This window comes from Hylobates moloch, unplaced genomic scaffold (genome assembly GCF_009828535.3).
Source record: "Hylobates moloch isolate HMO894 unplaced genomic scaffold, HMol_V3 SCAFFOLD_16, whole genome shotgun sequence".
NCBI lineage: Eukaryota > Metazoa > Chordata > Mammalia > Primates > Hylobatidae > Hylobates > Hylobates moloch.
In genome coordinates this window covers 32,177,242-32,190,204 of record NW_026652291.1, presented here as the reverse complement: position 1 = coordinate 32,190,204, position 12,963 = coordinate 32,177,242, and the positions used below count along the sequence as shown (strand labels likewise).

At 42.4% G+C, this 12,963-nt stretch overlaps 1 protein-coding gene and 1 non-coding gene across 2 annotated transcripts in view; one reads left to right on the top strand and one right to left on the bottom strand.

Moving 5' to 3' along the window:
- The window catches only part of PSEN1 (presenilin 1), an 89,583-nt gene that overhangs the window by 23,907 nt on the left and 52,713 nt on the right, over positions 1–12,963 (top strand). The gene's annotated exons all lie outside the window — the stretch shown is intronic.
- On the bottom strand, positions 5,487–5,550 carry LOC116456405 (U7 small nuclear RNA). Its single transcript, XR_004244639.1, has one exon. It is a non-coding gene; the product is annotated as a U7 small nuclear RNA (small nuclear RNA).

Below are 12,963 nucleotides of genomic sequence, written 5' to 3'. Positions count from 1 at the left end.
CTGCCACCTGGGTTCAAGCGACTCTCCTGCCTCAGCCTCCTGAGTAGCTGGGATTACAGGCATGCGCCACCACACCTGGCTAATTTTTTTTTTTTTTTTTTAGTACAGATGGGGTTTCACCATGTTGGCCAGGCTCTTCTCAAACTCCTGACCTCAGATGATCCGCCTGCCTCGATCTCCCAAAGTGCTGGGATTACAGGCGTGAGCCACCACGCCCAGCCCAAGAAAGATACATTTTTAACAACAGCTTTATTGTGGTATAATTGATGTAAAATGTACATATTTAAAGTATACAGTGTGATAAGTTTTGATATATATATATACTCTTGAAACCACCACCACAGTTAATGAATATGTCCATTACCTCCAGAAGTTTCTTCATGTTTTGTTGTAATCTCTCCTTCTCCTCCCTGATTCCTCCCCATCCTCAGGCAACCATGTTTTGTCACCGCGCCCAGCCATTTACTATTATGATACTATTTTATATAAATAGTATCATACAGGCCGGGCACGGTGGCTCATGCCTGTAATCCCAGCACTTTGGGAGGTCGAGGTGGGCGATGACTTGAGGCCACCTGGCCAACATGAAACCCCTTCTCTACTAAAAATGCAAAAATTAGCCAGGGGTGGTGGCGTGCACCTGTAATCTCAGCTCCTCAGGAGGCTGAGACATGAGGACTGCTTGAACCCAGGAGGCAGAGGTTGCAGTGAGCTGAGATCGTGCCACTGCACTCTAGCCTGGGCAACAGAGTGAGTCTCTGTCTAAAAAAAAAAAAAAAAGTCATACAGACTCTTGTCTGGCTTCTTTCTTTCTTTCAGCATAATTATTTTGACATTCGTCAATGTTATGTGGTTCCTTTTTATTGCTGAGTTGTATACCACAGTTTTTGATCTATTTACTTGTTAGTAGATATTTGGATTTTCAGTTCTGAAGCATTACAGATAGTGGCTGTTACGGATATTCATGTACCGATCTTTGTATGGGCATATGCTTTAATTTATCTTGGTCAAATACCTAGATAGATTATCTAGGAGTCGAATATGATCCGATATGGTAGGTGTATATTTAACTTTTTTTCTATCCATCCGTCTGTCTGTCTATCTATCTATCTGTCTATCTATCTATTTTTGAGATGGAGTTTCACTTTTGTCACCAAGGCTGGAATGTAGTGGCACGATCTTGGCTCACTGCAACCTCTGCCTCCTGGGTTCAAGTGATTCTCCTGTCCCAGCCTCCCCAGTAGCTGGGATTACAGGCGCCTGCCACCACACCCAGCTAATTTTTGTATTTTTAGTAGAGACTAGGTTTCTCCATGTTGGCCAGGCTGGTCTTGAACTCCTGATCTCAAGTGATCTGCCTTGGCCTCCCAAAGTGCTGGGATTACAGGCGTGAGCCACCATACCTGGCCAGTTTTTATTTATATTTTTTATAGAAGATGGAGTCTTTCTATGTTTCACAGGCTGGTCTTGAACTCCAGGCCTCAAATGATCCTCCCGCCTTGGCTTCCCAAAGTGCTGGGATTATAGGCATGAGCCTCTATGCCCAGCCTTATATTTAACTTTTTAAGGTACTACCAAAGAACTTTCCAAACTGGTTGTATAATTTTACATTTCTACCAGCAGTATGAGTTCCAATTCCTCCACATCCTGTCAGTACTTGATACTGTCAGTCTTCTAAATTTTTTAGCTCTTATAAAAAGGTATATAGTTATATCCACTTTGGTTTTAATTTACATTTCTCTATTGAGTAATGATGTTGAGTATCTTTTCATGTGCTTGTCATCCTGATAACTTCTTTGGTAACTTGTCTGTTCAAATCTCTTGCCCATTTAAAAATTGCTTTCTTAATGGATTTTGAGAATTATTTACATAGTCTGGATACAAGTCCTCTGTAATATATATAATTTGCAAATGTTTTCTCCCAGACTGTGGCTTTTGTTTTTATTAACAGTGCTTTTTGAAGGGCAGATTTTTTTTTTTTTTTTTTTTTTTTTTTTTTAAGAGACAGGGTCTTGCACTGTCACCCAGGCTGGAGTATAGTGATGTGATTATAGCTCACTGCAGCCTCAAACTCCTGAGCTCAAAGAATTCTTCTGCCTCGTTCTTCCAAATAGCTAGGACTACAGATGTGTGCCACTGCACCCAGCTAATTCCGTTTGTATTTCATTGATTGTGTTTTTGGTGTCACATCTTAAGAAACTTTGGCCTACCTCAAGTTCTTAGGAGTTTTTTCCTGCATTTTCTTCTGGAAGCTTTATAGTTTCATGTTTTACATTAGGTCTGTGATCCTTTTCAAGTTGTTATACATGGTCCAAGGTATGGATCAAAGTTCATTTTTCTGCATATGGATATTCAATTGTTTCAGCACTGTTTTTTAAAAAAGACTATTTTCTCCATTGAAGTACCTTTGTACATTTGCAAAAATCAGTTGTCCATATATGTGTCAGTCTGTTCCATCAGTCATGGGTCAAAGGCTGTTCTCATGGGGAGGCTTTTGAATTTGAAAAACTGAAACTCTGTACTCATTGAACAACTTTATACCCATTGAACAACTCCCCATTTTCCATTTCTCTCAGCCCGTGGCAATATACTTTCTGTTTCTATAACATTGACTACTTGAGTTTTTTTCTTATTTTTGATGACAAGATCTCACTCTGTCGCCCAGGCTAGAGTGCAGTGGCATGATCTTGGCTCATGGCAGCCTTCACCTCGTGGGCTCAAGTGGTCTTCCCACCTCAGCCTCCTGAGTAACTGGAACTACAGGTGCACCCCATCATGCCTCGCTAATTTTTTAATTTTTTTGTAGAGACGAGTTCTCACTGTATTGGCCAGGCTGATCTCAAACTCCTGGGCTCAAGTAATCCTCCCACTTTGGCCTCCCAAAATACTGAGATTATGGGTGTGAGCCATCATGCCCAGCTGGCTAGATATTTCATATAAGTGGAATCATACATTATTTCTCTTTTAGTGACTTGCTTATTTTGCTTAGCATAATGTCCTCAAGGTTCATCTATATTGTAGCATGTGACAAGATTTCCTTTTTAAGGGCTGAATAATATTCTGTGTTATGTATATACCACATATCTGTGAGTAGACATTTGGGTTACTTCCACTTCTCGGCTATACTGAATAATGCTATGGTGAAAGTGGCTATGCACATACCTGTTTGAGGTCTTGTTTGTAATTCAGTTCTTTTTTATGTATACTCATTGGTATATATATAAATGGGATTGCTGGGTCATATGGTAGTTTTATTTTTAATTTTTTGAGGATCCTCCATATTGTTTTCCATGGTGGCTGCACCATTTTACATTCCCACCAACAATGCATAGTGGTTCCAATTTCTTCACAACTTTACCACCGCTTGTTACTTTCTGTTTTTTGGTATTGGCCATCCTAATGGGTGTCGTGTTGTTTTGCATTTTTCTAATGATTAGTGATGTTGAGCATCCTTTCCTTTTTTTCCCCCCATATTACACAGATGTAGAGCATCTTTTCATGTGCTTGTTGGCTATTTGTATATCTTCTTTGAAGAAATATCTGTTCAAGTCCTTTGCCCATTAAAAAAAATCTGATGATTTGTTTTTTTCCAATTGTTTAATTGTAGGACTTTTTTTTTTTTTTTGAGACTGAGTCTCGCTCTGTCGCCCATCCTGGAGTGCAGTGGCTCGATCTTGGCTCCCTGCAAGCTCTACCTCCCGGGTTCACGCTATTGAAGGACTTTTTAATGTATTCTGGATATTAATCTCTTACCAGATACATGATTTGCATTTTTTTTTTTTTTTTTTTTGATACAAGGTTTTACTCTGTCACCCAGGCTGGAGTAAAGTGACGCAATCTGGGCTCACTGTAACTTCTGCCTCCCAGGCTCAAGCAGTCCTCCCACCTGAGCCTCCTGAGTAGCTGGAACTATAGGCACTCGCCACCACACCCAGCTAATTTTTGTATTTTTTGTAGAGACGGAGTTTCACCATGTTGCCCAGGCTGGCCTTGAACTCCCAGGCTCAAGCAGTCCACCTGCCTTAGCCTCCCAAACTGCTGGGATTGTAGACGTGAGCCACCACACCTAGCCTGATTTGCAGATATTTTCTCCAGTTCTGGAGGTTGCCTTTTCACTCTGATGACTGCTTCCTGTGGTGTGTAGAAATTTGGTGTAGACCCATTTGTCTATTTTTGTTTTTGTTCTTTAATTTAGCAATATTTTGTAAGTTTCATTGTACAGGATATTTGGGGATCTGTAAGACTACCCTCAGGTTCAGTAATTTGCTAGAAAGACTCAACTCAGAAAAGGTTTTATACTCAAATTATAGTTTAGTACATTGAAATGATATGGATTAAATTTAGCAACAGAAAAAGACACATAGGGCAGGGTCCAGGAGACACCCCAGGCACAAGGTGTCAATAGTCCTCTCCCAGTGGAGTTGTGCACACAGTGCTTAATTTTTCCAGCAACAGTGTATGACAACACACGTGGAATATTGGCAACCAGGGAAGCTGGCTGAGCCTTAGTATCCAGGTCACACATGGCTGACCTCAGTTCTCTGGCTCCTTCAGAGGCCAAGCTGATACTGTGTGACACAAGGCCCTCACCATAGATCACATTGTTAGCAGAAACTTGTTGGCATGACCCAATGCCTCATGTAAATAAGGGAAATTGTTTTTCTTTTTAATTAATTAATTTTTTTTTTTTTTAGGTGGAGTCTTACTCTGTCACCCAGGCTGGAGTGCAGTGGTGTGATCTGAGCTCACAGCAAACTTTGCCTCCCAGGTTCAAGTGATTCTCATGCGTCAGTCTCCCCAGTAGCTGAAATTAAGGCATGCACCACCACACCTGGCTAATTTTTGTATTTTTAGTAGAGATGGGGTTTCACCGTGTTGGCCAGGCTGGTCTTAAACTCCTGGCCTCAAGTGGTCCACCCCCCTCAGCCTCCCAAAGTGCTGGAATTATAGGCGTGAGCCACTGCACCCAGCCAGGAAGTCTTAACAGGATGGATGTTCTAAGGGTTTAGAGGTTGTCTTCCAGGAGCTGGGCAGGGAAAAAAATCCTTTTTTGGCCTGTGCAGAGTTTAGACAACCTTGATATGCTGAGTTACTCCCTTTACTGTACAGCGGGCCTTGTACATCTTTTCATCCTTCAGGTTTCAGGTCATGTTGTGGTACTTCCTCAGACAGGTATTTTCTGGCCATATTATTTAAAAGTAGTCCCATACCAGGTGTTCTTTATCACATCACCTTGTTCATTCCTTTTTTTTTTTTAACTGCTCCTTGCAGAGCTGAGCTAGCCCATAGGCAGTACACTGAGAGCAGCCTGTTTATTCCTTTTATAGTACTATCCCATTGTGTAATTATCCTGTTTATTATCTGTCTCCCTCTGCTTGAAAGCAGTTCTTGAGAGCCAGGAACCTTATCTCTTTGCTCCCTGTCGTATCCCTGGCATTGCACCTAGCACAGTGTCTGGCACATAGCTGGCATTTACCTTTTTTAGAGGGGACAGTTCCCAGTGAAAACTAGAAAACTTGCTAGACAAATTTTTAAAAAGCTGTAACACTTACTTTTTTTTTTTTTTTTTTGAGACGGAGTCTCGCTCTGTCGCCCAGGCTGGAGTGCAGTGGTGCAATCTCAGCTCACTGCAAGCTCCGCCTCCCAGGTTCACGCCATTCTCCTGCCTCAGCCTCCAGAGTAGCTGGGACTACAGGCGCCCGCCACCACGCCCAGCTAATTTTTTGTATTTTTAGTAGAGACGGTTTCACCGTGGTCTAAATCTCCCGACCTTGTGATCCACCCGCCTTGGCCTCCCAAAGTGCTGGGATTACAAGCGTGAGGCACCGTGCCTGGCACTGTAACACTTATTTTAAAAATTAATTAATAATTAGAAATTAAGACCGGGCGCAGTGGCTCATGCCTGTAATCCCAGCACTTTGGGAGGCCGAGGCGGGCAGATCACCTGAAGTCAGGAGTTTGAGACCAGCCTGGCTAACATGGTGGAACTCCGTCTCTACTAAAAAAAAAAAAATAGAAAAAAAAAAAAAAAAACCAGGTGTGGTGATAAGCACCTGTAATTCCAGCTACTCAGGAGACTGAGGCGGGAGAATCACTTGAACTTGGGAGGCCAAGGTTGCAGTGAGCCAAGATTGCGCCACTGCACTCTAGCCTGGGCAACAGAAGCAAAACCCCTCCTCAAAAAAAAAAAAAGTTAAATAGAAAAAGGACATAGATGAAAAAGCACTCGGCCAGGTGTGGTGGCTCACGCCTGTAATCCCAGCACTTTGGGAGGCAGAGGCAGGCGGATCACGAGGTCAGGTGATCGAGACCATCCTGGCTAACACAGTGAAACCCCGTTTCTACTAAAAATACAAAAAATTAGCCAGGCGTGGTGGTGGGCACCTGTAGTCCCAGCTACTCGGGAGGCTGAGGCAAGAGAAGGCGTGAACCCGGGAGGCAGAGCTTGCAGTGAGCCCAGATCGCGCCACTGCACTCCAGCCTGGGCGACAGAGCGAGGGCCGGGCGCGGTGGCTCACGCTTGTAATCCCAGCACTTTGGGAGGCCGAGGCGGGTAGATCACGAGGTCAGGAGATCGAGACCATCCTGGCTAACACGGTGAAACCCCGTCTCTACTAAAAATACAAAAAAATTAGCCGGGCGTAATGGCGGGCGCCTGTAGTCCCAGCTACTCAGGAGGCTGAGGCAGGAGAATGGCGTGAACCCGGGAGGCGGAGCTTGCAGTGAGCGGAGATCGCGCCACTGCACTCCAGCCTGGGTGACAGAGCGAGACTCCGTCTCAAAAAAAAAAAGAAAAAGCACTCAACCATCCTGATAATAAGAGAAATAGATATTACAGTTATTCCAAGATTCCATATTTCTCCCATCAGATTGGTAAAAATCTAAGCATTTGCCAACATAAGGTGTTAGCAACCGTGTGGTGAAGTAGGCAATCCTCTTGCATTGCTGATTCTCTAAATTGGTGCAATCCATAGGGAGGGCAATTTGGCATGCTCTCGTTCTCTCTCTCGCTTACTTGCTGGCGCGCTCTCTCTCTCTCCATGAGAAGGAGAAAGAGAGCGCACGAGCAAGCGATTGAGCGAGAGAGAGAGAGAGCACGCACCTGCAGTCCCACCTGCTCAGGAGGCTGAGGTGGGAGGATTGCTTGAGCCTGGGAGGTCAAGGCTGTGGTAAGCTGTGACTATGCCACTGCACTGCAGCCTAGTGACAGAGAATCTGTCTCAAAGATAAGAAGAATGAGCATATTCTTTATGTACTGATGTGTAGAAAAATCTCTAAGATACATAGTTAAGTGGAGAAAACAAAACGCTGCGTAGTGCATTTACTGTACTACCATTTGTGTGAAAAGGGAGAGTGAGAGTATGTGTTTGTATTTGCTTGCATATGTAGAAAGAAACTTTGAAAAGATTCACAGAACAATTAAAGTAGTAAGCAGGGGGATTAGGAAACTAGGTATATATTAAGAGGGAGATTTTGTACTCTATACCTTTTAATACTTTCTTTGAAACCACGTGAATGTTTTACCTGTGTATTTCTTTTTAATTTTTGCTTTACCTGCCTTTGAACAAATAAATTGCACTTTTTAAGAGCTCTATTTTTATTTCCTTTCGATTATCTTCTGTAGATTCTTATGTCACATTTTACTTTAACAGCACATTTAGACAGAATACAGTCTTTAAATGGAAGCCGACAATTTATTTCCCTGGAAAATTTTTGAAGTACAGTAACATTTGATTGATTGAACTTTATTTAGTAAGAATTCTTAGCAAAATTCCCTCCCAGGCACACCTACATGGTGCTTCATTTTCAGTGAACTACAAATCTCTGAAACCCAAAACTCCAATCTGAAAGTACAAGATGGCTGGACTCGATGGCTCATGCCTGTAATCCCAGCACTTTGGGAGGCCAAGGTGGGAGGATTGCTTGAGCCCAGAAGTTCAAGACCAGCTTGGGCAACATGGTGAAACTTTGTCTCTACAAAAAATTAGCCGGGCTTCACAAACAATCTTGTAGGAGTCATTCATTAATTAACTCAAGAAATATTTATAGAGTACAGGAGACACTAGAGATCAAGCAAAGGTCAATAACATGTGCTGTCCTTAGAGAAAACTTATATTCTAAGGAGATAAAGATGAATAATCAAGTGAGAAACAGGAGCTACATCAAATAATCACAAGTACGCTTCAGAGAATTAAAACCAGATCAACGTAGAGAAAGGCTTCCTTACATTCGATAGTCGGGAAATTTCTCTCTCTACCAGGAGGGAACTGAGTGACAAGGAACAGTCAGGTGGGAGAAGGGCATTCCAGATGAACCAGCCCTGAGCGGGGAACTAGAAGGCCAGTTTGAGAAAAGGAATGAAGAGAGGAGGAACAGTGTGTGGTCAGAGCAAGGACCAAACCATTTTAGACTTCACGAGCCTAAGAAGTTTTAATTTTTGTTATGAGCATGACAAGAAGCCATATAATCGAGTTTTAAACAAAGGAATGACATGATCTCATTTTGTTTTTTAAAAAAAACATCCTGGCTATAGTGTGGAGAATGGACTAGGGGAGCATAAAAGCAGAAAGACCAAATTAGAAGCCTATTAACAGTAATCCAAATGATAGATAATAGTGGTTTGAACCACAAAGATTGTGGACACAGAAAGAAGTAGATAGATCCAGGAGATGTTTTGGAGGTATTCTGGCAGAATGTGCTGGCTGACTAGACAGAGGTACTAAGGAAAAGAAAGGAATCAAGAATAATTCCTAGATTTGGGACTTCCTAGAAACTGGGAGAATGGTGCTGCTGTTTACTGAGATAAATGGAGAAGATGGAGGAGAAGCTTAGAATAGAGTTCTAGGAGAGGTCAGAGATGGAGATCAACATTTGGGAAACAGATTTTTCTAATTCTATAGTGCCTACGATTTTCTTTTTTTTTTTTTTTTTTTTAAGACAGAGTCTCGCTCTGTCGCCCAGGCTGGAGTGCAGTGGTGCAATCTCGGCTCACTGCAAGCTCCTACTCCCGGGTTCACGCCATTCTCCTGCCTCAGCCTCTCCGAGTAGTTGGGACTACAGACGCCCGCCACCACACCCGGCTAATTTTTTGTATTTTTTAGTAGAGACGGGGTTTCACCATGGTCTCGATCTCCTGACCTCGTGATCTGCCCGCCTCGGCCTCCCAAAGTGCTAGGATTATAAGCGTGAGCCACCACGCCCGGCATGCCTACAATTTTCTATTGATAGACTAAAAATGTTTGGAATTTTATATGCAGTTTCATCTGGACAATACCCTAAGAAGAGATCAGTTACACCTTGGCACCTGCTAGTAGCCATAGGAATGTGTATATGTAGAATAAATGGTAAAACTACTGAATGCTTAATATGTGCCAGACACCATGAGATATGTCTTTGAAGTACTATCCCAGTAGAATTTACAACAACCCTATCAGGAGATACTTTTTTTATCACCATTTTACAGATGAAGACACTGAAGTTCAAAGAGGTTAAATAACTCACCCCAAATCACACTATATAGAAGAGAAATCTAAATCCTGGTAGTCTGACCCCAGAACTTGGGCTAATTACCACTGTATAATACAGTGTCACTGGGGTAAACCCAAGATGTGATAACATAAGTTAGAGACTTTTAAATTACAAATTTCACACATTATGATTTCACCCATAAAATGTAGTGATTCAGCCATAGTCTTCTGATTAGTTGGAGTACCCTGTACAATACTTGAGGAACTTGCTTCTTTTATTTTCATATATATATATATGTTCATAAATTAAATCTGGATAGCCAATAAATCTGCCATTTTTGTCTCTAACCAACACTTCTGTCACCAAATTGTACTTTTTCTTTGTTTTTTTTTGAGACGGAGTCTCATTCTGTCACCCAGGTTGGAGTACAGTGGCTCTATCTTGGCTCACTGTAACCTCTGCCTCCCGGGTTCAAACGATTTGCCTGCCTCAGCCTCCCAAGTAGCTGAGATTATGGGTGCCCGCCATCACACTGGCTAATTTTTGTATTTTTAATAGAGACAGGGTTCCACCATGTTGGCCAGGCTGGTCTTGAACTCCTGACCTCGGGTGATCCACCCGCCTCAGCCTCCCAGAGTGCTGAGATTACAGGCATGAGCCACCACACCCGGCCCAAATTGTGCTTTTTTTAAATAAAGAAATTAAAACAGTTTTTTTTTCCTTAAAGATGGTGTTTCACTACATTCCCTGGGCTGCACTTGAATTCCTAGGCTCAAACGATTCTCCTGCATTAGCCTCCTGAGTACCTGGGACTATAGGTGTGTGCCACCATTCCTGAAAACATAATCAGTTTTGAAGGTAGTGTCTGGGCTGGGCTTGGTGGCTCACGCCTTCAATCCCAGCACTTTGGGAGGCCGAGGTGGGCGGATCACCTGAGGTCAGCAGTTCGAGACCAGCCTGACCAACGTGGATAAGACCCCGTCTCTACTAAAAATACAAAAAATTAGCCGAGCGTGGTGGCGCATGCCTGTAATCCCAGCTACTCAGGAGGCTGAGGCAGGAGAATTGCTTGAACCTAGGAAGCAGAGATCGCGTGGTGAGCCGAGATCGCGCCATTGCACTCCAGCCTGGGCAACAAGAGTGGAACTCCATCTTAAAAAGATAGTGTCTGGCCAGGCGTGGTGGCTCACGCCTGTAATCCTAGCATTTTGTGAGGCCGAGGTGGGTGGATCATGAGGTCAGGAGTTCGAGACCAGCCTGGCCAACATGGTGAAACCCTGTCTCTACTAAAAATGCAAACATTAAGCCGGCGCAGTGGCAGATGCCTGTAATCCCAGCTACTCAGGAGGCTGAGGCAGGAGAATTGCTTGAACCTGGGAGGCAGAGGTTGCAGTGAGCCAAGATTGTGCCACTATTAGGCAACAGAATGAGACTCTTGTCTCCAAAATAATAATAATAAATAAATAAAAAAGTAGTATCCAGCGTACTACAAAGAGGAAAGGTTTGTGAATGTGTATGTTACTGTTAAGTTAAACAGTGTTCTAGTATCCATCTCATTATCAGCCTTGGGCAGGGCAGGATTGAGTTGGCTAATGTTCATTATAAACCAGATCATCCAGTTGGGGACTGTGAATGAGCATATGATTGCCCCTTTCATGCTAGACTTAGCTAATTAAACTGTTCATATGACCTAAAAGGATGGCTGTGGTGCCATAGAAAGAAAACAAGTTTTGAGGCAAGAGACTTTAGTTTGATTCCTGCCTCTGCTGTTTTCTGGTTGTGAGATTTTGGATCAGCTGCTTTTGTGTTCATTTACCAAAACTTCTCAAGACAAAAAGAATAAATGAGATAATGTGACAGTGCCTTGTAAATATCAAATACTATATAGAGATAGCTATTATTACTTGTATGTTTATTGTGAACATTAATCAGCCAATCAAGTTGTTCAGACTTGTACTGCTGAACATCAATTGCAGATATAACATTCTTGGCAGATGATTTAGTCACCTCCTTCTGTGGAAGAATAGAAGATAGACAGCTCCTTGCTGTCTTTCACACTATGTTCTGGTCCCTCTGGCCTCACTTTCCATATAACCATTTCCGTTCTACTGGGCTTTAGCCACTCTGGTGATTTGAGTTCAGCAAAAATAATCTTTCTTGATGGGTGGTGTATATATTTCTACGTTTTATGCTTTAGAATAGTTTCCTTTCCATTTCTCTTAGGGTTTGGGTCTTCATAACTGTTTGAAGAGAAATCCTGACCTCCAGACTGAAGGAGAGGGCACCATGCCTTTATAACACCAGCCTCCGTCTTTTTTTTTTGTTCCCCTCTTAGTTCATTTTGTATTGCTATAACAGAATACCGCAGACTGGGTCATTTATTTATTTATTTATTTTTTGTTTTTGTTTGTTTTCTTTTTTGTATCTTTTTAAATTCTTTTTGTTGTTGTTGTTGTTGTTGTTTTTGAGACTGGGTGATTTGTTTATTCAGCTTATGTTTCTTGAGGCTGGAAAGCCCAAAAGTATATGGTACCAGCACCTGAGGAGGATTATCCCATGGTGGATAAGCAGAACGGCAAGAGAGCTTGCTTTTATAACAAAGTCACTGCCATGATAACTAACCTACTCCTGCGATAACGACATTGCAGGTTCAATATCCCTGATTTGAAAGTCTGAAATTCAAAGTGCTCCCATATCTGAAACTTTCTGAGTACCAATGTGATGCTCAAAGGAAATGCTTATTGGAGCGTTTTAGATTTTGGATTTTTAGATTTGGTATGTTCAACCTGTAAGTCTAATGGAAATATTCCAAAATGCAAAATCTGAAACACTTCTGGTCCCAAACATTTCAGATAAAGGATACTGAACCTGTAATCCATTCATGAAGGCAGAGTCCTCATGACCCCGTCACCTCCTAAAGGCCTCACCTCTTGATAACACCACAATGGCAACCAGGTTTCCAGTATATGAATTTTTAGGGGGATCATTCAAACTATAGCACCTTCCTTTATCCCTTACCCTATTCCATTAGTTTTAATCCCCACTTTGTCTCTTCCTCTAATCTTCAGTCTACACTGTGGCATGATAGGTATGCTCAAGTCTCTAACAGCTCTAAAATAACCTTTTCTGTTTGTTTTTTTTTTTTTGTCTTCATTTCTAGTGGGGTTGGATAACATAAATTTTTCAAGTTAAATCCCTCTCTATTGCAAGCCCCTTCCACCTTTTTTTTTTGCTTCAAAGAATGATTGCCTTTACCTTCTCAGTTCTCAATTATTTTCCAGCCTATTATGATTTTATGACCTTGATACAGAAGGGCTGGGCTCCCGGCTAAATTCCACCCTTAAACCTGGAACTGCAACCCTAAGTGAAAACAGCTGACCCTATTTTTTTTCCCACCCAAATGTTGCCTCTTTGGCCTGCCATGCCCCTATCCTGTGCCCCTAAATATATTTCAGCTGGGCTGGATGCGGTGGCTCACTCCTATAATCCCAGCAC